Source organism: Cebus imitator, unplaced genomic scaffold (assembly GCF_001604975.1).
Source record: "Cebus imitator isolate Cc_AM_T3 unplaced genomic scaffold, Cebus_imitator-1.0 Scaffold3, whole genome shotgun sequence".
In the NCBI taxonomy this organism is placed as follows: domain Eukaryota; kingdom Metazoa; phylum Chordata; class Mammalia; order Primates; family Cebidae; genus Cebus; species Cebus imitator.
This window is the reverse complement of record NW_016107318.1, coordinates 14,124,318-14,146,974: the sequence shown is the minus strand read 5'-3', so window position 1 is coordinate 14,146,974 and position 22,657 is coordinate 14,124,318. Positions and strand designations below refer to the sequence as shown.

The following is a 22,657-nucleotide window of genomic DNA, read 5'->3' as shown; positions in this document are numbered from 1 at the left end:
GGTTAGAAATGCAAATTTTCAAGCTGCAACTCAGCCTCACTGAATCCTCTGGTGGTGGGCCCAGCAATCTGGGTTTTAACAGCCCTCCAAGTGATTCTGATGCTCATTAAAATTTGAGAACTGCTGCTCTAAAGCTGTGGTTTTCAACTTTCTTTTTTTCTTTACAAGCAGAGGAATACTTTCTTTAAAAGGGATCTTTTTAAATTATTTATTTATTTATGTATTTATTTATTTATTGAGACGGAATCTTGCTCTGTTGCCCAGGTTGGAGTGTAATGGTGCAACTTGGCTCACTGCAACCTCTGCCTCGCAGGTTTAAGAGATTCTCCTGCCTCAGCTTTCCAAGTAGCTGGGATTACAGGCACCTGCCACCATGCCCAGCTAACTTCTGTATTTTCAGTAGAGACAGGATTTCACCATGCTGGGCAGGCTGGTCTTGAATTCCTGGCCTCAGGAGATCCACCTGCTTCGGCCTCCCAAAGTTCTGGGACTGCAGGCATGAGCCACCGTGCTGGGCCCAAAAGAGATCTTATTCAGAATGCTCATCTGTGGAACACATAAATTTGAACTGGTTTTGATTGAACTGGGTAGGGAGGGCTCAATGAGTGCCCTTGAGGTCTTACCTGGTTCCCTGCAGCCATCGCCCAGGGACCTCTGGGGCAGGGAAATGCTCTTTGGCCATTGCAGATACTACAATTTTTGGTGGCACCATTGACAGAATGAAAAGACTAACACAACACTAAGCGATTCAACCATAATTATAAGGCAAACCCTGCTGTGGTAAAATAATACTTCTTGGGGTTTCTAGGGGCATCCACAACTAAGCCACTCCACACTGGGTCACCCTCCAGTACCACATCACTGGTCTGATGTGACTATCTTACTTTCTTGGGACACACTTTTCAGAAGCACCAACTAGCTCTCTTTCTTTGGCTTCAACTTGATGTTACACTGCCTGCTGCCCAGAGCAAGCTGTACCCCATCCGCATCAGGTCAAAAGACCTGCTTTGTGGTTTCAAAAACACATTTTATGTCCCAAAGTTTGGTGGCACACTCCTGAAGAGAGTTGAGGCTCACCAGCTAGCGACAGACATGCCAGTTGAAAATGACTGTCTAGGAATTAAGTTTGAAAACTACTGATGTAGAGGCTATAACCAAGGAGACAATCATGAGAGAGTTTTTACTGTATTTGTTTACTGGAGAATATGAAGTTCCAAGCATTCAAATTAAACTTACATGGCTGACAATGAGTAAAGGAGCTAAAGAAAGAAAATCAAGATAAAGAGTCGCAGTTCTCAGGAAAAGGGATCCGCTTTGGGTTCCCAGATAAACAGCTGAGTATGGATTAATGACTTAGGGAATGCCAAGTTAAGCAAGTTATTATAAAAACTAGCACCCCCTGATCAAATCAGTCATTTTTCATGAGTGCCATGTCTCCCAGCTCATATTTCATATGGGCTGTGGGTTATTATTTTCTCTACTCTGGCAATGAGGATCTGCTGCAGCTTATTGGGAAAAAAAAATCATTTGTATCAAAACCAAAAATATTTCCAAATACTGACTATTAAAAAATAAACGTTGCACATGGAACGCATCTCATTGATTTTCTACTTTGAGCCTCTCCTAATCCGAGAGAGGGCAGAACAGGTATTAATTTCAGCACAGATAAGGACACTGAGGTACAGGAAGACTATGTGCCCTGCTAAAGGTCACTGATGATCACTGGAGAGCCAGGTCTACAGTCATAATGCCTCAGAGTGGAAGAGGCCTCAATGAGCTATCTACCCCACTTGCGTCAATTTTACAGAGCAGCCAACTTTCATCTCGAGAGGTAGGAGGGGAGGACATGAGACCGAGAGTAATTCTCTCGGTTTGGCACAAAGCAGTTGCACTGGAGCCGTTGGAAAAGAAGGCCTCTCACTTGGTGAGAATGAGGTAGGCAGTGAGGATAAGCCTTTTGCCCCACCTAAATGTCTATAAAAGCTGAGCTACCCAAAACGGTAGCTATATATTCACAAGTTTAATTAAAATTAAAGCAAAATTTAACTCCTCATTTACAGTAGTCATATTTCTTATGCTCAAGAGGCACAAGTGGCTGGTGGCTCCTACACCAGGCAGACTGAACCCGTCCTTCACTGCAGAACATTCTGCAGAGCCACTCTTAAGTCTCTTAAGTGCACGGATATAGCTGTTGGAATGGGCACCTGGAATCAGAAATCCTGGAGCTGCTACCAATTATCTATGTGAACTTGGCAAATCTCTGGGCCTCCATTTCTTCATCTGTAAAAAGAAGTTAGACTCCATAATGACAATGGCCCCTTTCTGTTGTAACATCCCATAATTCTGTCCCCAAAGCTCCAGGTGGCAAGCTCCCAATTCTACCCACTCTTCTTTCCAAACTGGGCCCTTTATCAAATTAGATCAAGAGAACATGCTCTTGGACTTCATTATTTCCCGTAGAAATGCAGTTACTGAATAAGAATAGCAGCATCCTCTAATTATTTCAAGGGTCAACATAAGAAATAGCCACAAGAAGAATTTCTCTAAATATATACCAGGAAGAACCACTTAAGATAGTAAAGGATCGATCCCCAAAGCCCCTTTCCTAAGAACCTACATGATAAATCTGTTGCAGTTTGGAGCCAAAAAAAAAAAGTGTATTTCTCCAGAAGAATTGGTATGTTTCCTTTTAACCAGAGAATGAAAACTACATCGTTCACTTTGATTTTTAGGCATCAGTTAGTGCCTAAGCATGGGAAGCCCCCATTCCAAGGAAACTGGAACAATTATGTCTCCAGCACAGAGCTCCTCTCTTACCTGCTTACCTGACCCCACTGAAAGTACATTTTCAGCAGAGGACACATTTAACACTTTTTAAAAGTAGAGTTAAAATGTTAAGTTTTAAAGAAATAGTTCATTGATCTTCCCAGTATACTGTACTATAGTATGTAAACATGGAATATGATGGGAATAAAACAACATGAACTTCAAATCACTGAGCTAAACAGAATTAATTACACTGAAAGAATTTGCAGAAGGCTGAATCGTGGCAACTTTTGCATCTTTTCCTCCCCTATTATCTCTATCACCTCCTCCAATTAAATTAATTAAGTTCCAATTAATTAAAATAATGGCAAGCATTTATTGAGGATCTAGTCTACTCAGTGTCAGGTACAGTTGTAAGCAGTTGTATACATATATATGCAAATACTAGTACATGCACATGTGTATACAATTAAAGCTTATGCCTCACAATAACCCCAGGGGGAAGGTAAAGTAACTTGTTCAAGGTCACACAGGTAGCAAGTATCAGAGCTGGGATTTAAGCCCTGCCATTCAGGCTCCTGCTCCCTGACACTGCATAAGCCCCCTTTTTAATACTGACAATGAACCTTTTCCCACCTTTTAAAGTAAAAATTTAAAACATCATTAGAAAACATTACAGAAACACATAAACAAAACAGAAATTGTGCTTGCTTAGCAAATGGCTTCCAGATTTGTCCCTTAGCAGTCTTCTGCACCGCCAGCCCTGAGCCCTTCCTGTTTAGAAATTTTGGAGAATGCCAACCCTTTAATTCTGTCACTTTTCCAACATTTACTCTGAACTTCCTCCGCATTGATTTCTGGTGAAATAACTAAAAATCTTGCATTTAGTGTAACAGTCAACTAAAGGCATAATAACCATCAGCAAAACTGTTCCTACTTATTAATTCCTTGTTTAGCAAGGGTAGGTCATAATAACAAAAAGACAATTGAACTGAGCACTGACAATTCCAGTCTTTGCAGCTGTTATGAGTCAGTTTAAAAACAAATTTACATAAGTGATTGCTGGGCTTTTTATAAACACGGTACCTGCCAGGAAACAGTTCCACTTTCTCTTCCTTGGACTTTCTGTCCTCTCCTAGATGCTGACTCTGTTAAGCCTTGAGCTTTACAATGCTTTATATGCTTTTATGTTTTATATGCTTAACAGGATAATCTTCTGTGGACAACAAAAGGAAACAGGTCTCTTAAAGGTACTAAAAATTCACAGTTGAGGTATGTGTTTCTTTAATCCTAGGGGTGGTGTAGTCAAACAGGCACAGGTTTCAATTCTGGCTCTGCAGCCTTGGACAAGTTACTGAAACTTGCACTGTCTTCTGTAAAATGAACTAATTCTATTGCCCAAATGGAGTTGTAATGCCAGGTCAACAACACACACACAACCAAGTTAATTCCCATAATCAAACTTGTAAAAAGTTAAGTTTCAAAACCACGCTGCACTTTTGAGATTCCATTTTTCCTTTGTATCGAGTTTGTGGCCACAAAAGTTCCCAAAGGACTCCTTTCAGGTGCTTCTGGAAAGTGTTACCATACAAAAGATTTCTAGCTCTCAACGGGGAATGAAGAAATATACGTGGATTGGAAATTCAATCCAAACAAAACCTCTCTAAAAAAATTTTAAACGATACTTGTATCTAGGAAATCAAGGTCACAAATCATTTTTATGAATGAGAATTTTACAGGTTGCCTTCCCTCACAATTTTTCCTTCACTTATATCCCTGATGAAAATAAGAAATGCTGCTGGATATAAAGCAAACTTATTGTTTACCACTAAAGTCATTTCTAGTCTACATACTCTTGAAAAAAACAATTTGCTTCCAGCCTCCGTATGATGAAGCTGGCCATGAGTAACACTCACATCCCAGAATCACCAGATTTAGCTTTCTCAAGAAAACTTCCCATGATTTGCCAGGGCAAGGCCTCCCCAAGGCCAGTGACCCTCATCCGCTGAGTGCTGTGCTGTTACCCTGTGGGTTACTGTGTCAAAATGGAAACAGTGACGTTCTCCCTTCAGTGACATTCCTTTAGTTTTTACCTAGCAGCATATACCAACAATTAGTTTGTAAACAGGAAGTGTTTTCTGTTTTCATTTTTTTCCTGAATGAACAGATTTAGACAGCCCAAAAATAGGGCTCGGTGTGTACTGGGGAAGGGGCTCAGAGGACTGACACGAGGGACGATTTGTGCCCAAAGGCTTCTTCTCACAACCTCCGTAACTGAATGAGGAAATGAGCCAGGATCCACAAAACTCTGAGCAGCCAAATCCGAGTTTTCCTCCTGCCAATCATCTGCACTACAAAGACTTACCGTACGCTCTGGCAGCAGGAAAACCACTCTCCCAGTGCTCCTACCTTGACCGTGCCCTGGAATCACCTGGAAGCTTTATCAGAGACAGTACTCTCTGGGCCCGATGCCAGAGGGGCCCATTGACTCCACAGGGCTGGGTGCAGCTGGGGCTCCATGATTTTCAGTCCCTCCTCAGCTGATCCCAACCTGCAGAGGAGTTTATTAGCCTCTGCCCTGGTCCCTTCTGCCTTCAGTGAGGTTGCAGAAGCTGCTAGAGCCTATTCTCTTGAGACTTTTTTTCTTTTCTTCTAATGAAAGAAAAAGATAATGTATGAAATCATACATTTTAAGCTTTCCTCAAGTCAAGAAAGTTGAGGTCAGAGTCCTTAGCATGAAGGTATCCTTTGCCCCACCCACCTAATGAAGATTACAGTGGATCGAAGTGGCTGCAGCATAGAGCATGCTTGTGGGCAGAGTGTAAAGGGCACCCTTTCAAACAGGGTACAAGGGAAATGTATCAGGAAATTTATGAGGGGAAGAAAAGAAGTTTAAGAAACAGATTCACTGCCCTTTGGATATGCATTCAAGGGCTTTCACAACTTTCCAAGCCCCTGCCTTCATCTGGGCTCCTGCTTCTCTTGGACGCACTCACCCTCCAGCCTAGTTACAAATTACTCACTCTTAGGACAGGGCCTTCTGGCTCTAGCTCAAGCCAGCTGGAGGCCTCTGCCCTCATCTCCACCCCAGGTTTCCAGGTGGGCCCCACCACTTAGGGTGTGACCCCTAAATACCTGTGGGGCAACAGTGAGCCAGAGGGGTGGGGAAAGGTGTGGATGGGGCTATCTCCAGGACTGGCTCCTGCCTACTCAGCCGTCCTCCCAGGACAGGTGGGGCTGGGTGATAAGAGGTCCTGAGCCTGGCCAGCACCTGACAACTCCCAGCTCACTAGGTTTAATGAGGCAGCACAAAAGCAGGAAAACAAGAGCTGTGGGGCTCTAACTCCACCTTTGCCCTTTGCTAGCCCATGACCTTGGGCAAGTAACAGAAGCTTTCTAGAAAATGCCTCAGTGTCCCCATCTGTAAAGTGGAAATTAATGTTTGACTAGACTCCTCACCAAGCTTCGTGAAAAGTACAAAGTGCTTAAAGTTATTTTGATACAATACAACTTCTCTAGACATTTATTGAGTCTTCTATGTATGGGTCAGTGCCTGTCACTGACAATATAAAGATGAAAAAAAGGCCACTGAATTCAAGGGGTACAATACATCCCGCAGGGGAGACAGAAATGCGGTAGGTAAAGCTACATAATTCAATGCAATAATTGGTATGATGGCTGAATAGCATGCTACTGGGCACCCAGACAACAGAAAATTTAAATATGTCCAAAGATGGAGGAGACAAGAGGGCAAGAAAGTCAGGGTTGCCTGAAAGTCAGGCAATCTGAGTGAGCCTCAAAACCACCTTGTAAGGTAGGTAGGTACTGCTTTCCCCATTTTACAGATCAGGAAAGCAATACCTACCTACCTCACAAGTTCAGAGAGGCAGTCTCTCGAAGTCACATGGCTATTGAATGGAAGAGCTGGGCTTTGGCTGTGGGCCTGGGCCCAACACCTGGATTGTAATCTTTCCATAATGCCTCCACCCTAACTATGACCCCATTCCTGACCTCCCCAGCACCCTGCCCTGGCCCAGGCATCGTGCAGGACACCCCTCCTCTGTGCTTCCGTACTTCTGTATTCACACTGCCATATAACACGCCTATTATTCTGTCATTAATTTGTTCATGTGTCTGTCTTCCTCATTAGCTTACTGGTCCTTAGGGAAGAAAGGGAAGGCAGCAGGTGCCTAGTAAACAGTTGGTGTTCGGTGTTTAATAAATATTTTCTTTTTTTGAGATGCCTCATTCTGCTGCACGGGCTGGAGCGCAGTGACATAATCATGGCTCACTACAGCCTCAAACACGTGGGCCCAGACAATCCTTGCACCTCAGCCTCCTGAGTAGCTAGGATTACAGGCACATGCCATTGCGCCCAGCTAATTTTTAAATTTTTTGTGGCGATGGGGTTTCACTAGGTGGCCCAGGCTAGTCTCAAACTCCTAGCTCAAGTAATCCTCTCATCTCAACATCCCAAAGTGCTGGGATTATACGTGTGAGCTACCACACCTGGCCAATAAGTGTTTTCTCAATGGATGAAGGAAAAAATGAAATTATGCCAGGCTTTGAGAGACGGGTAGGAATTTACTAGATAGTCTGAACATTCTCAAAAGTGGAGGTGGAACCTTATGCATCCTTATGTCCCCAGAGTCTTGTACTTATTACAGGTGCTTAATAAATGTCTAAAGAACTCTAGGCAGAGGAAACAGTGTGAGGAAATCCAGAGAGATTTAAGGTTACCCAGTGAGTTTGGATAACCTGGCCAAGGTGAATGACATAGTGGGTGTGTGGGGACACAGAAGTGCTTCTCAAACTATCCATGGGGAAAGACCAGGTTTTTTTTACTTCCAATTCAATATGGACCAATTGTTTCATAAAACTCAGCAAAAAGGAACTGCTAAAAATGGGACGAAATGCAAGTCCAGTTCTTAATCAGATTCAATAGATGTAAAATGATGGTCAAATTGCTATAAAAATTACTAAACACAGACTTATCTAGCTGCAGATGGCTAACAAAGAGGTCTGTCTGCTGACCAAGCTTTGCCTGGCACTGAGAAAGGTGGAGGCAGGGGCCATTGTGGCAAACCACAAGAAAGATGAGCTTCAATTGTTCTATAAAAGAAAGAGAGATCAATAATAATGTTCACCGAGGATTTCTGTGTGCCCGGCATGGTTATGAGTGCTTCTCACCTACTAACTTATTTGCATTTCACAACTTATCTGTGAGGTAAGTGCTATTATCACACCTGTTTTAGAGATGAGTAAACTGAGACACAGCTGCTGAAAAGATTGCCAAGAGGCTGGGCATGGTGGCTCAAACCTGTAATCCCAGCACTTTGGGAGGCCAAGATGGCTGGATCATGAAGTCAGGAGTTCGACACTAGTCTGATCAACATGGTGAAACCCCGTCTCTAATAAAAATTAAAAAATTAGCCAGGTGCACACCTGTAATCCCAGCTACTTGGGAGGCTGAAGCAGGAGAATCTCTTGAACCTAGGAGGTGGAGGTTGCAAACAAAACAAAACAAAATTACCAAGATTCCAGAGCTGGTAAGAAGCATCACCAGTCCTAGAACCTGGGCAGTGTGAACTTTCATTACTAGACTGCAATGTCTTCATTATTAGACCAGATGTAACCTTCATTACTAGTCTAGAATCTACTACATCTCCTACTCGTCTAGTAATGAAGATTATATCAAGTCTAGTAACAAAGACTAGATGAGTTCCCTAAAGGAACATATAGATACCTTTCAGACAGGAAGTGACCCATGGAGATTTATGTTTTAAAGAAGTCATGCTAGTGGCAGTGTGCAGGGTAAAGGTCAGTTAGGAAGCCACAACAACAATCCAGGTGAGAGGCATGGGGGTAGGGAGAAGCAGACATGCGGGCGCTTCAGGAGGTGGACGCAGGCTTTGGTCTGGGGCAGGATGTCTGAGGTAGGGAGAGATGAAGAGGAGGGAGGAGTTCCTGATGACTCAAGGGTTAGCAACCCGGTTAGATGGTAATATCTTAGGGAAAACAGGAAGGAAAGCAGGTTTTAAGGGGAAGATGATGAGATCAGTAATCAGCAAATGTCTGTCTCAGGCTCTTCAAATAATCTGCAGTTGTGCCTTAGGAAAATTCTACAGACTATGATCTTCAGTTACTGAATTCAGATAGTCACTATTTTTACCCTGGTTTTGCCAAACCATTTTCCTCTTCCTCTTTCCCCTTTGCACTGGTTACACTTAAAATAGCTTAAAGAGCAGGAGTTCCACAACCCTAAACTTTCCTCCCTTCAAAAATAACAACAGTGTGTATGCAAAATGCCACACTTATTATAGCTTGTTTCTGAACAAAAAGCAGATTTCCCTGCAAATTCTTATTTGCATTTTCATTAAATCCAGATTCTTAATAATGGCTTATGTGATCTGTTCCCTGTCTACTTCTCCAAATTCATCTCCTACCACGCATTCATTCATTCATTGTTCTTTACACTCCTACCACAGGAGCCTTACTTTTGTGCTCAAACACGCCAAGCTTATTCCCTGCTCAGTGCCTTTGCACTGGCTGTTCCCTCTACCTGGAATGCTCTTCTCCAGCTTTAACCTGGCCGCCTCCTGCTAATTCAGCTCTCAGCTCAAATGTCCCCTCCATGGAGTGTTGTTTCCTGGCCACCCCCATCCTAAGTCTATCTCTCTGTCTCAGTCCCGCACTTTGCTGCCTTTACAGCACTTACCCCTTTCAGAATGGACCTTGTCATGTAATTTTTACCCAAGGAACTTTGTGCATCTTCTTCACAGCTGTATCCCCCGAGTAATCAATAAATAATTGCAGAATGAAAAAAAAAGATTGGCCAGGTGTGGTGGCTCAAGCCTGTAATCCCAGCATTTTGGGAGGCTGAGGTGGGCAGATTATCTCAGGTCAGGAGTTTGAGACCAGCCTGACCAATATGGTGAAACCCTATCTCTACTAAAAAGACAAAAATCAGCTGAGTGTGGCAGCAGAGGCCTGCAGTCCTAGTTACTCAGGAGACTGAGACAGGAGAATTGCTCAAATCTGGGTGGGAGAGGTTGCAGAGAACGAGATCACACCATGGCACTCCAGCCTGGACGACAGAAAGACTCCGTCTTAAAAAGCAAAAAAAAAAAATCAATTTGGTGCTTATTAACAACTGAAAACCAAATGAAGAGACAAGGTCTTTGTCCACAAAAAGCTAAACTTCTAATAGCAAAGAAACATCCGAGTACGAGAGACAGAACACAGGGCAACATCTCCTCCCTGTGTCCCTTCCACTCCCAGTAGCCCACTCCTTCGGACCACCTGGTGGATACCTCGCCTGTCCCACTTTTCCTGTAGTATTACCAGAGGCTATGGGACAGCAACATGGTGCCATGAAGAGTACCAATTTCAGAGTCAGACAGACCTGGAGTCAAAGCAGAATGCCATGACCACTCACTACTGTGCCTGGAACCTTCCAAACGCAGTATTCAACCTCTTTGAACCTGCTTCCTCACCTGTAAATGGAACCAGTATTCCTTGGCTCAGAGGGCCACTACAAGGGATGAGAAAGTGTATGTAAAGTTCCTAGCATATGCTGGTACACAGCTGACTATCATCAACTATCATCAACTTCATCCAATTTACTGCTGGGACACTGTACTCTCTCAATTAGGGTTTCATAAATGCATTTAATTATAGAAATAACTTTAATTGATATTAGAGATGATGGATATTATGTGACCACTTTGATAATGATGTCAATTGTAACAACAATAGTTAACACCTAAGCATTCACTAATACCACCCTAAGTACTTTATATAATATTAGCAGCTGTTTTATTCCTAAGCCAAAGATAGTATTTCATCGGTTCCAAGAAGCATATTTTGTTCACATTTTAAGATCCCTGATAACTTGAATGGCTTCATGGTAGGCAGAACGTACCCCCAGGATGTCTGTGTCCTAATCCCCGCAACATGTGAATATATTACATTACATGGCAAAAGGGACTTTGTATTATGCAATTAAGGTTACTGACCTTAATATATGGAGAGTACCCTATAGGTGGGCTTGATCTAATCAAAGGAGCCCTTCAAAACAGAACTTCCTCTGGCTGGAGGCAAAGCCATGGAGCAAAAACAAAACAAAAATAAAAACAAAAATCACAGATTCCAAGCATAAGAAGGATTTGTCATAATTTTGCTAGCTCTGATATGGGCTCAAGGACAAGGACCAGAGGGAGGTCTCTAGGAGTTGAGGATGGCTCCCAGCTGAGAAGCAGCAAACAGCTGGAGGCCCTCATCCTGTAATTGCAGGGAACTGGATTCCACCCACAACCTCAATGAGCCTAGAAATAAATTCTTCCCAGAGCCTCCCGATAAGAGACCAACACCTTGATTTTGGCCTTGTAAAACCCAGAGGAGAGAAACCGGGCAAGCCCACCCTGACTTTCAATGTACAACACTGAGATAATTCATATTTGTTGTGTTAGGCTGCTAAATTTGTGGTAATTTGTTATGGCAACCATAGAAAACTAACAGACTCCTACAGCTGATGTGGGTTATAGTTTAATCCGCAGCAATTTTTTTTCTTAGTGGCACATAGAATACTGCACATCTAATCAGTGACATCTTAGATTTGTTGAAATATGGTGTTATTATCTCTGTTCTGCAAACAGGAAAACAGGATCTGAGAGATCAGGTGATTTGTCCAGGAGATTGAGACTGCAAATTCAAGCTCTAAACCCAGGAGTGTCCAATCTTTTGGCTTCCCTGGGGCACATTGGAAAGAGAGGAATTGTCTTGGTCCACAAACAAAATACACTAACGACAGCTGATGAGTTGAAAAAAAAATTGGAAAAAAAACTCATAATTTTTTAAGAAAGTTTACAAATTTGTGTTGGGCCACATTTAAAATTGTCCTGGGCTGCACACGGTCCACAGGTTGGACAAGCTTGCTCTAAACCACTCTGCATGCTGCCAGAGAGTGCAAAAAGCTAGCTTGTCCAACCTAAGGGGCACATGTGGCCCAGGACGGCTTTGAATGTGGCCCAACACAAATTTGTGTTAGTGTATTTTATGCATGGCCCAAGACAATTCTTCTCCTTCCACTGTGGCCCAGGGAAGCCAAAAGACTGGACACCCCTGAGCCAGGGTATCTTGTCAAAAGGCCAAGGAATGGCTGACATGACCTCCTTCAGGCCCATGTCTGATACAAGACCACAAAGACCCAGCTAGGTCCACAAGCAGTCAACCGCTTTTGATCAAGCACGCAAAGGTGCTAGGTACCCTTCTAGGAACTGGATCAAGATCCTGTCCTTATGAAGCTGACACTATAGTAAGGGAGGCTAATACAATGAGAGACTGAGATAAGTACTAGAAAGAAAGCAAAACATCCAGAGAGCTTTAAACCCATCTTCACAAAAGTCAGAATGTACATAGTCAGGAGCCGAAAAGAAACAGAGCACTGGGCCTGGAAGATAAAACTTTTTCATTGGGATTTTTCCTGGGCCACTCATTGCTAACACAGGAACTCCCAGAGACAGAGATTTAATTTTTTTTTTTTTTTTTTTGCTTTTTTTTGTTTTTTGATGGAGATATAGGCTAACTTTATACTCAAATACATAAGACTGTCTGCCTCTTATGAATTTCCAAAAACAAAGCCACAGTCATCTTTCCATCAGATCATAATTTCCCTCTCTTTTGATGGCAGTTTTTAAAAGATGAAAATTAATTTTATATTAAAATAGCATCCCAAGAGCTGACTGAAAGAGCACTTCAAAAAGAAAGATGATTCTATGCAATCCAACCCCACACCCTTAGACTCCTGAGCTCTGGCTGGTCTTCTTATGTTGTACTTTCACCTTCTCTTTCACCCTGGATCTAGAGTAGACAGAGCTCTGATAGTGAAATGAAGGAAGAACAGGAACCCAATTCAGAGAGTAAACAACAACAACAAAATGTGGCCTGTATAACCTTCTTTCAGGAGGTATGTGTAAGCAGAAAATTCTAGTCTTCTTAAAAGGAAGTTTTCAAGTTTTGCAGAAAATGCCATTGAAATGTATATATTCTCAATCTCTCTCCTTTGTTTTTGTTTGAGAGGGAGAAATTCCAGACTAGGAGATCATCTTCATCATGTCTTTTGGAGAAGCCCCAGTTTAGTAATACCATTAGCTGAAAACTATTTTTAATTCAGACATTAGCAACTGGCGTAAAACCCTACTTTCCACTTCTCTAGATTTTGCACTGACAATTTGGCAGCCCACTCTACCCTTAGGCCCAAAAGAGCCATCACATTCATAAGTCTTTATTTAGGAGATTCTGACAGAGATGAATGCATGAGGAAAGGTCAACAAATGCCCACAGGAGGATCAACATGCTAAAAAGATGTAAGAATGGCCCCAAACCACCATCTCACTCATAATCAAAAATATTTCAATGACTCTAAATTACCATTGTGCAGAAACCAGATTAGAAAAAAAGAAGAAGAGCTGACACTTTTATGGCCAGTGGCCGTAAGGAACCAGACCATCTAATACATCCCCAATGGGAGGGCAAAGTGGTTCAACCTTTCTGGAGGGGTACAACAGAGCTCTGTGATTCAGCAGTCCCACTTTGGGGAATCAATTTTTAGGTACACCTCCACAAAGCAAAATGATTTATTACATCTTTATTCATCACAGCACTGTTTGTAACAGCAAAAGACTGGGAAACAGCCCAAAGGTCCAGCAGTAGGGATTGGTCAAATAAACCATGGTACATCCACACGATGGAAAATTTGTTATTCTGTGCATGTGTGCAGAGACAGATGTCTAAAACACACTGCTAATTTTAAAAGGCAAGGTAAAGAAGAGTATACATACCATCTTTAATGAAAGAAGGGAGAAGAATGAAAATATCATATATTCTTATATGCTTGTATTTACAAGTTGCTACTTGCAGAGAATATGGGAAATGTGTGGTAAGATGTCAGAAATATTTTTGAATTTGAAAACTTTTGATTTTTGTGAATTTTCTTTTTAAACAAATTTTGGGGCTGGGCGCAGTATATCATGCCTATCCTCCTAGCACTTTGGGAGGCTGAGGCTGGCAGACTGTTTGAGCCTAAGAGTTCGAGACCAGCTTGGGCAACATGGTGAAACCTCATTTCTCCAAAAAACACAAAAATTAGTGAAGCACGGTGGCAGTCACCTATAGTTCAAGCTATTCAGGCGGCCGAGTTGGGAGGATCACCTGAGCCAGGGAAGTTGAGCCTATGGTGAGCCATGATTGAGCCACTGCACTCCAGCCAGGGTGACAGTGAGATCCTGTCTCAAAAAATAAAATAAAATACATCTTGTAGGGAATTCTTGTAAGAAACTGTCAAAAATGTTTATCTTTGTATCTGGTTATGTTTCTTGAAGACTATATATTATATATTTTTAAAAATAAAGAGGTTGTATAAGCAATTTTCCCAGAAGTGTGAAGAAAAGGAGAAAATTGGCATGGAAGAGATAAAGCTAAGGTGGGGTTCAGCAGCTCAGGAGGAGTTGGAGAAACCCGGGTTTAGGCAGGTAGGTTTTCACGCGAAAGTCCATCAGAGAAATCTCAGTTCAGAGCTCAGGAGGTGAGCACAGTGAGCTTGGAGAGGGTGATTTCTGCCTTGTGTTACATTACTTGCTGGATGTGGCTGGCTCTGAGCCCCCTGATATTTATTACAATCAGAAGGAAGTCAGAGAACTGTAGGTGAATAGGAGGCAAAGACAGGAACACTAGTATTACCTCCCAGGCAGCCTGCCAGGAGCCTTGATTTGTTCTTGGATAAAGCATGCTCCTCATCAAATATTTATGTTAAAATAAAAGGGGGGGGTAAGGCATGTGCTGGAATATTCTGCTTAATTTGACAGAGATATTCCTTGAAAACTTGTGACTCCTGGAATTCTGTGTAATCAAATCATACTATAAACACAACAGGTGAATTTGCTATTTAAAGAAGTACTGTAAGAATTTCTTAGGAATGTCATCTTTCTGCTTTGGGAATCTGAGCACGTCTGAAGACGACTGCATTTAATCAGGTTAAATGTGAAAGGCATTTTCACGTTTCTACATCTTCTGGGTTTTTCTTTTTTCACAAGGTATAGTGTCCCCAGAAAACATCAGATGGCCTAGGTCCGAAGTATGAACCGGCACCTTGATCCTGAGCACCACTGCCTTAGCAGTTAGATTCACTAAACATAGCTGATTCTATAGGCTGTGCAAATGCCTCCCAGAAGAGGAGCCAGAAGGAGGAAGTTGATTCTGACTACAGGCTTTCTAAAGGATCAACTTAAAAAAGCATGCGAGTGGTACCAGTTGGCACTAAGGGGAACACACATAAACTCTCTGAGTTTGTGGTACCTTTGGCAACAAGACTCTGCATCTCTCAGCATAAACTAGAAGTCTTTTCCTAGAAGCAGCAGCTACTCATAAGTAAGTTCCAAAGGCTCCTGCAACCACTGTTGCTTGCATCCTGTCCCCAAGGAAAAAGGCCTATGGCTGGTCAGCAAATAACAGGAATCCCTTTCCACATTCCCAGTAGTTACTACTACTCCATTCCCTGCACCAGGCCAACTACACAAGGGGTGCCAGTGGCCCTGACAAGTTTCAGGCAATACTGAGTGTGCTGGTGTTTAGCAATAAACATCAACAGCACCCCAAGTGCTCATCTTTACCTGCTCCTCAAAAGTAATGAGGAGACAGAAGCTCATCATAGGCAATGTGTACCACTGAATGTGTGTTTCCTGGCATATATAACCAATATTACTTTTTTACGTGTACCTTGCTGACACACACCATGGAAAGCATGGTTTTATTCCTTCATTCCACTGGCATTCATGAAGTTTATACGTTTCCCAATAAAGCCTGACATGATACGCCAAACGGATAAGTGACTGGCTCTGCCAGCTGATGTCATCTAGAGGACTACTGTGGCTACAGGGGCTTCGAAAAGCAGAGCTGCTGCTAGCCATATTGTACCTCTGTGTGCATTAAAAAAGGCCATCCCTCCATGTGCACCTAACCTTTTGCAGGTTTGATAGCACCAGAAAGAAGTTCCCTTTCATCCTAGCAGAGGCAGTCCTACTCCAGGAGGCATGTGGTTTTTGTTTGCTTAGCAGATGTGAACCTCCCATTTGCCTCCTTGCTTAGGCACTCTAGTGCAGTGAACAACCTGTATAATAGTTCAACGCATCCCTGTCAAGAAGTCACAATCCATTCCTTCTGCTTCCCGGACAGACATCCAACTCTCCCACGACAACTTATCTGAGTAGCCAATCATGACCTTATATACCCACATGAAGCCCCACTGTCTAATGTGCAGGCCATGGTCTAATAATTCAGAAGATTTCATTAGTCTAGGTACAGATCAAAGGTTTCATTAGTCTAGGTACAGCTCAAAGGTTTCAACACCTTTCTAATTTGCCTGAGATTCTGGTTAAACTTTGTATGATAATGTTACCTCAATAAGGTCTTTGATAAGCCTCAATAAAGTCCAAGAGGCTTTTAGATTTCGATTGCTCTTTCCATCCTTAGATTTAGTTCATGTTGGGATTTAATGGATTTCCATTTGAGTCTTCATTTGAGAAAAGACTTCGTGTTCTTCCTCTGCAATAATTTATCCCACCCCACCAAAAGAAAAAAGATTTGAGGTAACTGCAAGCTTGGGGTCTGAGTCAAAGGGACCCAGCGGGGAGCTAAGGGTTTAGTGTGCAGTTGTCAAGGATGTCTTGACTAGTGCCATCTGCAGCTAAATAAAAGCTGATAACTTCACATCAGTGAAGTTAAGATTTTGCCTTTAATGGGTTCATGTGGGTTTGCACCCAGCCATTCTGAATGAAGGCAATTCTCTACACAATGCAAGTGCAGACATGGCAACTGATTCAGACTTCACTCTAGTGAGCATGTGCAAACTCAAGTTCAACCAAACCTTATACTTCTCTCTTCCATCAACCAAAGGGGATCCTATGTCAATTACATGACCTTGCCTGCAAGACGAGTGGTTGCCTGCTGTGTCAGAAGGCACACAGAATACAAAGCCTTCTGACTCTCTGGGCCCAAAGGCACCCATTTCTTATACAATCAATGAAAGTGAAAATTACAGAAGATTTTTAGCAATCATTCACTTTGACATAAAATAAGTTATTCTTTTAGCTACTAACCCTCCAGCAGAACTGAAAGTCTTAACAGCCTCCAACACTCCAGTTTTTATTATACAGTAATTCTCTGAAATGCAGACCCATTAAAAGACAGAAACCCTTGTCACAGGATGGCAACCAGACACTTCACAGCTAAGCACTTTTATGATACCCAATAAAGCCTGACATGATAAACCAAACACTTAAGTGACACCAGAAATGATTTTCAAGAGAGACTGTCCGATAAACGGAATACAGCTAGAAGTTGCCTTCAGTCAAATCACCTACACTGTCTGCCCTGGATCCACGCTACCTGTGAACTACTCTCCTGTTGTTCCTAAGGGAGGAAAGTGGGGAGGTCAGGATCTGTGAGTATGTGCTGGCTCTAGAACAGGACTCAGCAGGTCAGTTCCCTCATCTGTACTATCCAGGCCCCCTTTGGGAGTCCACGGATAAAAGACGTAGACTTCACAGGGTCTCCAAGGACTGGGCCTTTGTGTTCGCTTCAGGCCTGCTGGGTCTCAGCAGTCATTTGGAAGTGCTCATTGCTACAGCTAAAGAGTGGCGAGTCTGATGGAGAGACACTGATGATTCTCCTCAGGTAGGTCACCTAAAAGGAGTCTCCTCCTGTTTCTCTTGATTTGATTTATAGTTTTTAAACAAAACTGACTCCATTAAGCCCTCTTCACTCTCATCTTTGGCTGGATGCACCTCAATCTCTGTGCAGAGGGCATAAGATGTGGAATTAAGATGCTTCTGGGTCAAATTCTGTTCTTGCCACCTAAGCAAGGTTCAGACCTTTAGGGAACCTCAGCTTCCTCCTCTGGGCTATTGTGAGAACTGAGCAAGACTGCATATAGGAAGGGTTTAGAAAGGTCCCAGGATATGAAAATACATACACAATTGTGCTATAATTATTTTTTATCTATCCAATCTTGCTGTTAAACTAAGTGCACCAGTATCTGCCTCATTACTGTCTTCCAGGTGTCTGATATATTGAAGGTGCTGTAAAAACACAGTTCATCAATGCAGGCCTGGATCTGGAAAGTCACAGCTTCCATAAAGTCAAGGTTGGTGGACTAGGTCTATATGCAGATCCTAATAACCCACTGGTAGACTCTTCAAATATTCCTCACGAAGATCAACCTACAAGCTTCTGAAAGGGATTCTCTTTTACTGCTAAACAATTCTCATTGCAAAGGTTTTGACATTTAACTGAAGGACATTCAACTGCCATAAAGTGGTGCTTTTTCCAAAACAAAATCCTGCTATTTGTAGTTAATAAACCTGATTTATTTTTTAGTAACTATTACACAAATGAATTATTTTGTAGTGTATATATAGAGGATTATTGTGAAAAATAGTGGAAAAGCAGGGTGGGGGTGGGGAGCATCATAATCCCATCATCAATTTGTCTGTATTTTCCTCTAGCCTTTTTTAATGGTTTAACAATTTTTAAGCTAGTTGTAATTGTAATAACACCCTGTAGCTGTGCACATTGCTTTTCCCCATTTTAAATTGTAACAGACTTCATGCATTACTGATTTTTAAAAATCTCTAATAAAAAAGAAAATGGAATTGAGATTTGGGAGAATTTGTTTAACAAATTAATAATTGCAAACCATTTCACATTTAAAAGACACAATGATGATTGCCTAATTCTCTTATTTTGTAAGTATTATTTTGCAAGACTATTAAATTACTTTTTTAGATTTGGGGGAAATGTTAAAGTTTTATATAGCTGTTTTCCTTTTACAAAAATAATGCATGCTCATTATACATTTAGACAAAATTTCAATAATTTAATGTTATATTTATTGAATGTGGACTATGCACCAGGCACTATTCCAAATGCTATACATAGATTAGTTCATTTATTCCTCACAACACTTCACTGAAGCACAGATTAAGTAACTTGCCCAGTCTACTCACCTAGACGTATGAGCCAGAAATCATTACGCTATGACGTTCTAGGAGTGAAAAGAATCAATAATTTATTCAATCGAATGCTTCAACTGCTTCAGTGCATAATGTCATAGGCAAGAAAAAATTAATAACAACACTGTACCCTTTATAGTTATTTAAAACTATTACAAACCACATCTCTGTGTCCCAGTGGAGCAATTAGTAAAATGAGAAATCATCTGTGGCATGAGCTAAGATTGGGTTCTGCCCAATTCTGTGCATCTGACGTGCATTAAGACAAACACAAGAAGTTTTAAGGGTTTGTTTTAAAGACGAAGGCATTTAAAAATTTTTTTAGATTTTAGAAAATGAGCCAACAATGTGATGAGTAGATTCCCTGAATTAATTGAACACCCATTCTCATGAAAGTTTAAAAATAAAACAACCACTCACAATCAGCCTAACACTTCTTATGACTTATCTGCTGGCCTTGGACATCAGTACATGCAAAAGTAAATAACCAGATACCCTTGGGTCACATTTTTTCATGCTTTAATTAAGAATTATACTTGGTTAAAGATGAATACTTCTGTTCCTGGTTCAATTTCCTACCTGGGGCTAATAAACACAATTATTTGAAATATAAAATCTCTGTAAATGTAAAGGATGTTTCTGTCAAAATTACTATGCAATTGTAATATTGCTGTGGTAGAAACATCACACACACACACACACACACACACACACACACACACACACCAGTTACTTTCCGTGGAATTTGAGACCGCTCTACGTAGCATTTCCAGAAGGTTCAAGCTGCCACCTTGCAATCCATCCAGTAGCCTGCTGCGTGAACAAGCTAGATAAATATCTAATGATTTTGACCATGTACTGTGTTAAGTTCAGTGTGTTTTCCAAAGATTGTTTCATACACTTTCTTTAAAGCCCTATAGAGACCATTTTTATCCACATCTTATAAATCAGACTGAAAAAGGTTAAATAGCTAATATTCTCATCTAAGTCTGTGTGACTCCAAAGCCAACACCCCAAATCACTGTTAAATAAGCTTATCTTCCAAGTTAGGGCTCAGAAAAATTTACTTGACTTTCACGGCTTTCCTTCCTAGGTTAAGCTTAAGCTGACATAAAACTCTAAAACAAAGCAAAACACAATAAATCACATATTTCTAAATTTGAATTATTTTCCTGTTAGAAGTTTTCAACAATAACTTAAATAGAAAACTAATTTGATATTGGTTAACCACTTCCTCCAGGTTTTTCACCGTGAAGCCCTTTGCTCTCACACTTTTAACAAACCACAGATATTCTCTAACAAGTGACAACACAAATCCACAAATCTAATTGTTAGAGGGCCAGTTTTTCAAGTAAGATTGGAGCTTTCCGGACAGAAAATTTTTATAATACCATTTTTTTAAGGCTCTTGGGAAACACAGATTCAGATTTTCATATATTTCTATACAAATCTAAGTCTTGTGTGCCCTATTGGGGGTTCCATAGCCAGTAAATTACGCGGGTTAAATACAGAAAAAATAGTACTGCATTACTTATAAGGTCTAACGATGCAGTAGACTATTCAGTACTTTTTGGACTTAAACCAGGGCTTTACGGCGCTGGTTAACTATTAGAGAAGGCAAAGGGACTGAATATTTTATCTGAAAGTCCTTTTATCACTTAAGTCTCTGTAAAATGTTCGATTACTTTAAAAATGTGTGTGTGCGTGTGTGTGTGTGAATCACATGTTAGTTTACTAGAAAAGGGGCTTGCTAGTACATACAATTTGGTCAAAAAAAAAAAAATAAAAGAAAGAAAAAGAAAAACATAACAGCTCCTTACTTGAATGTGGCTGTTTTGGCAATAGTAAAATTCAATCCCGTCGTTCTAGCGCTGCCTGCCTTCCTGGTTCTCCTAGGTGAGGGCCGCCATCCTGCGATAATTTACTTCCAGAGCTGAGGAGCGCTGGCAAGGGTGCAGTCGTGACTAGCACTTTTAGAAACAAAGCCAAACTCCGCTTTTAAAATAAAGAAGGCACAGACGCAGACCCTGCCTCTGACGACAGCCAAAAGATTCATTATAGACAGCCTATTCAGGCGAGGCTACAACAGCCCCAGGAAATATAAACTGTGTCGGCAAAGACAGCAGGGGGGAGAGGAAGTAACTGATGGGAAGGAAGCTAATCATGTGAAGTTTGTCCAACTCCACAAGGTCTAATAAATTCCCGTTTGTTTCCGCTGGGAGCAGCCATTAAACGTGTCCTGACACGTGGGCGCAGGAACCTCCCTTCTACCTCTGGTGTGGAGCGATTTCCTTCTCGATCCACTTGTTTGTATACAACCACGCTCGGCAGGATGACCACCAGATGACGGACCCGGGCAGTGCCTCCACTCACTCCCACTTGGGCAAAGTTTCACTCCACCGCGGCGACTTGAACCAGAATCACGGCTTCCTTATCGTGAGTTATGAATGATTTAAGCCAAGTTTACAGGACACGCAAAGCGAGTGACAGTGAGAAACGGGAGGCGCCAAGTGACAGCGTTTTAAAGTTAGCTTTAACTGATATGCCCTAATTAAAATGAAAAACGGAAGTCACCCTGATCCACTGGATAATTGTCGGGGCAATAATTTTTTTTTTTTTTTTTTTTTTTAGAAAAAAATCACTCAAGACTGAGCCTCGGCCTCCCCCTTACCACCTGCAAAAACAGTCTGCAGAACGGCAGCCTCGGGTCCCTGCTCCTGGGTCCCTCGCGGGGTGCGTCCTGTGGGCTACTCCCTCTGCGACCCGCTATTTCCCTGCTAGACCCCCAGCGCCCAGCGGGTTCCAAGGCTGCGCTCCCGCTGGCTGGTCCCGAGAGGTAGAAAGTAGGCAAAGGGGCGTGGCGTCCCTGTCGCCCCCAGATGCCGGCCCTCCTCCAGCGCCTGGCACCACCACGAGCCAGGGCTGGGAACACTGGGGCCTCCCAACTGGGCGCGGGGCACACGGCCGCAGGCTGGCGAAGAGGCGAGCTAGCTGGCGAGGAGACCTTTCCTCCCACCCCCAGCCCCAGCCCCAGCCCCAGCCCCAACCGTGGGGGCGCCGGCTTCCCGCGACCTCGGGCGGCCGCTCGTCGAGGGCGCGCGCGCGGTTTCTGCCTCTGGTCAGGGTGCCCCTGGCCCCCTTCTTCCCCCTCCCCCCGGTCTCCGGCGCCCAGCGCCCCGACCAGTCCCCGCCCTCCAGGACACTCTTCCCTCCTTCCTTCCTTCCTCCGCTCCCTCCCTCCATCTCGCTTCCCAGCACCCGGGACTCGGAGGCGGCCCCCGAACTAGCTGGCCGACGCCCCGCGCCGCGCCCCGACCCCGCAGGGACCCGACTCGCCACCCGCGCCCGCCGCTGGGTGCTCACCCGTCTGCCGGCGCTCTGCCCCGCTGTCGCCGCCGGGACTCAGTCTCTAAGGGCTCCTGGAGACGGTTCCGACCTCTCCTCCTCCTCCTCTCGCTCCTCCGGGCGCCGGCTCCGCCTCGCTGGGGTGGGCGGGGCGGCGGCGGCCCCGGGCTCCTTCCTCCGCGCCGGGCCCTGCCTCCCGCCCAGACGCCCTGGCTGTGCCTCCCCGGGCCGCGGAGCCCGCGTGGTGGCCCCGCTGGAGGAGGGGCGAGGCCCGGCCTGGGGAAGCTCGGTGGACGTCTGGCTGTCCTTGGTCGTCCTCCTTCCCCGAATTCTCATGGAGGACCTGAAGTTCGAGGACTTGGGGGCCCCCACTTTACGACCCACCCTCCGCAGGGGCCGCCCCTACTCCTCGCAAGTTTCCTTCGCGTGCGAACGCCTCGCCAACCCTTGTGCCAGCGGTCCCCAGGGCCGCGAGGATG

At 43.3% G+C, this 22,657-nt stretch overlaps 1 protein-coding gene across 2 annotated transcripts in view; it reads right to left on the bottom strand.

Annotated features, from left to right (window-relative positions):
- Positions 1-22,312, bottom strand: part of GNG12 (G protein subunit gamma 12) — a 133,142-nt gene extending 110,830 nt beyond the window's left edge. The window contains exon 1 of one of the 2 annotated variants that reach the window (XM_017532249.2): positions 22,197-22,312. The gene's annotated coding sequence lies outside the window, so the exon portion shown is untranslated. Of the gene's footprint in view, positions 1-20,653; positions 20,947-22,196 lie in introns of those variants that run through there. The other variant, XM_017532258.2, reaches the window with a different exon arrangement.
- Between the last annotated feature and the right edge of the window lie 345 nt (positions 22,313-22,657).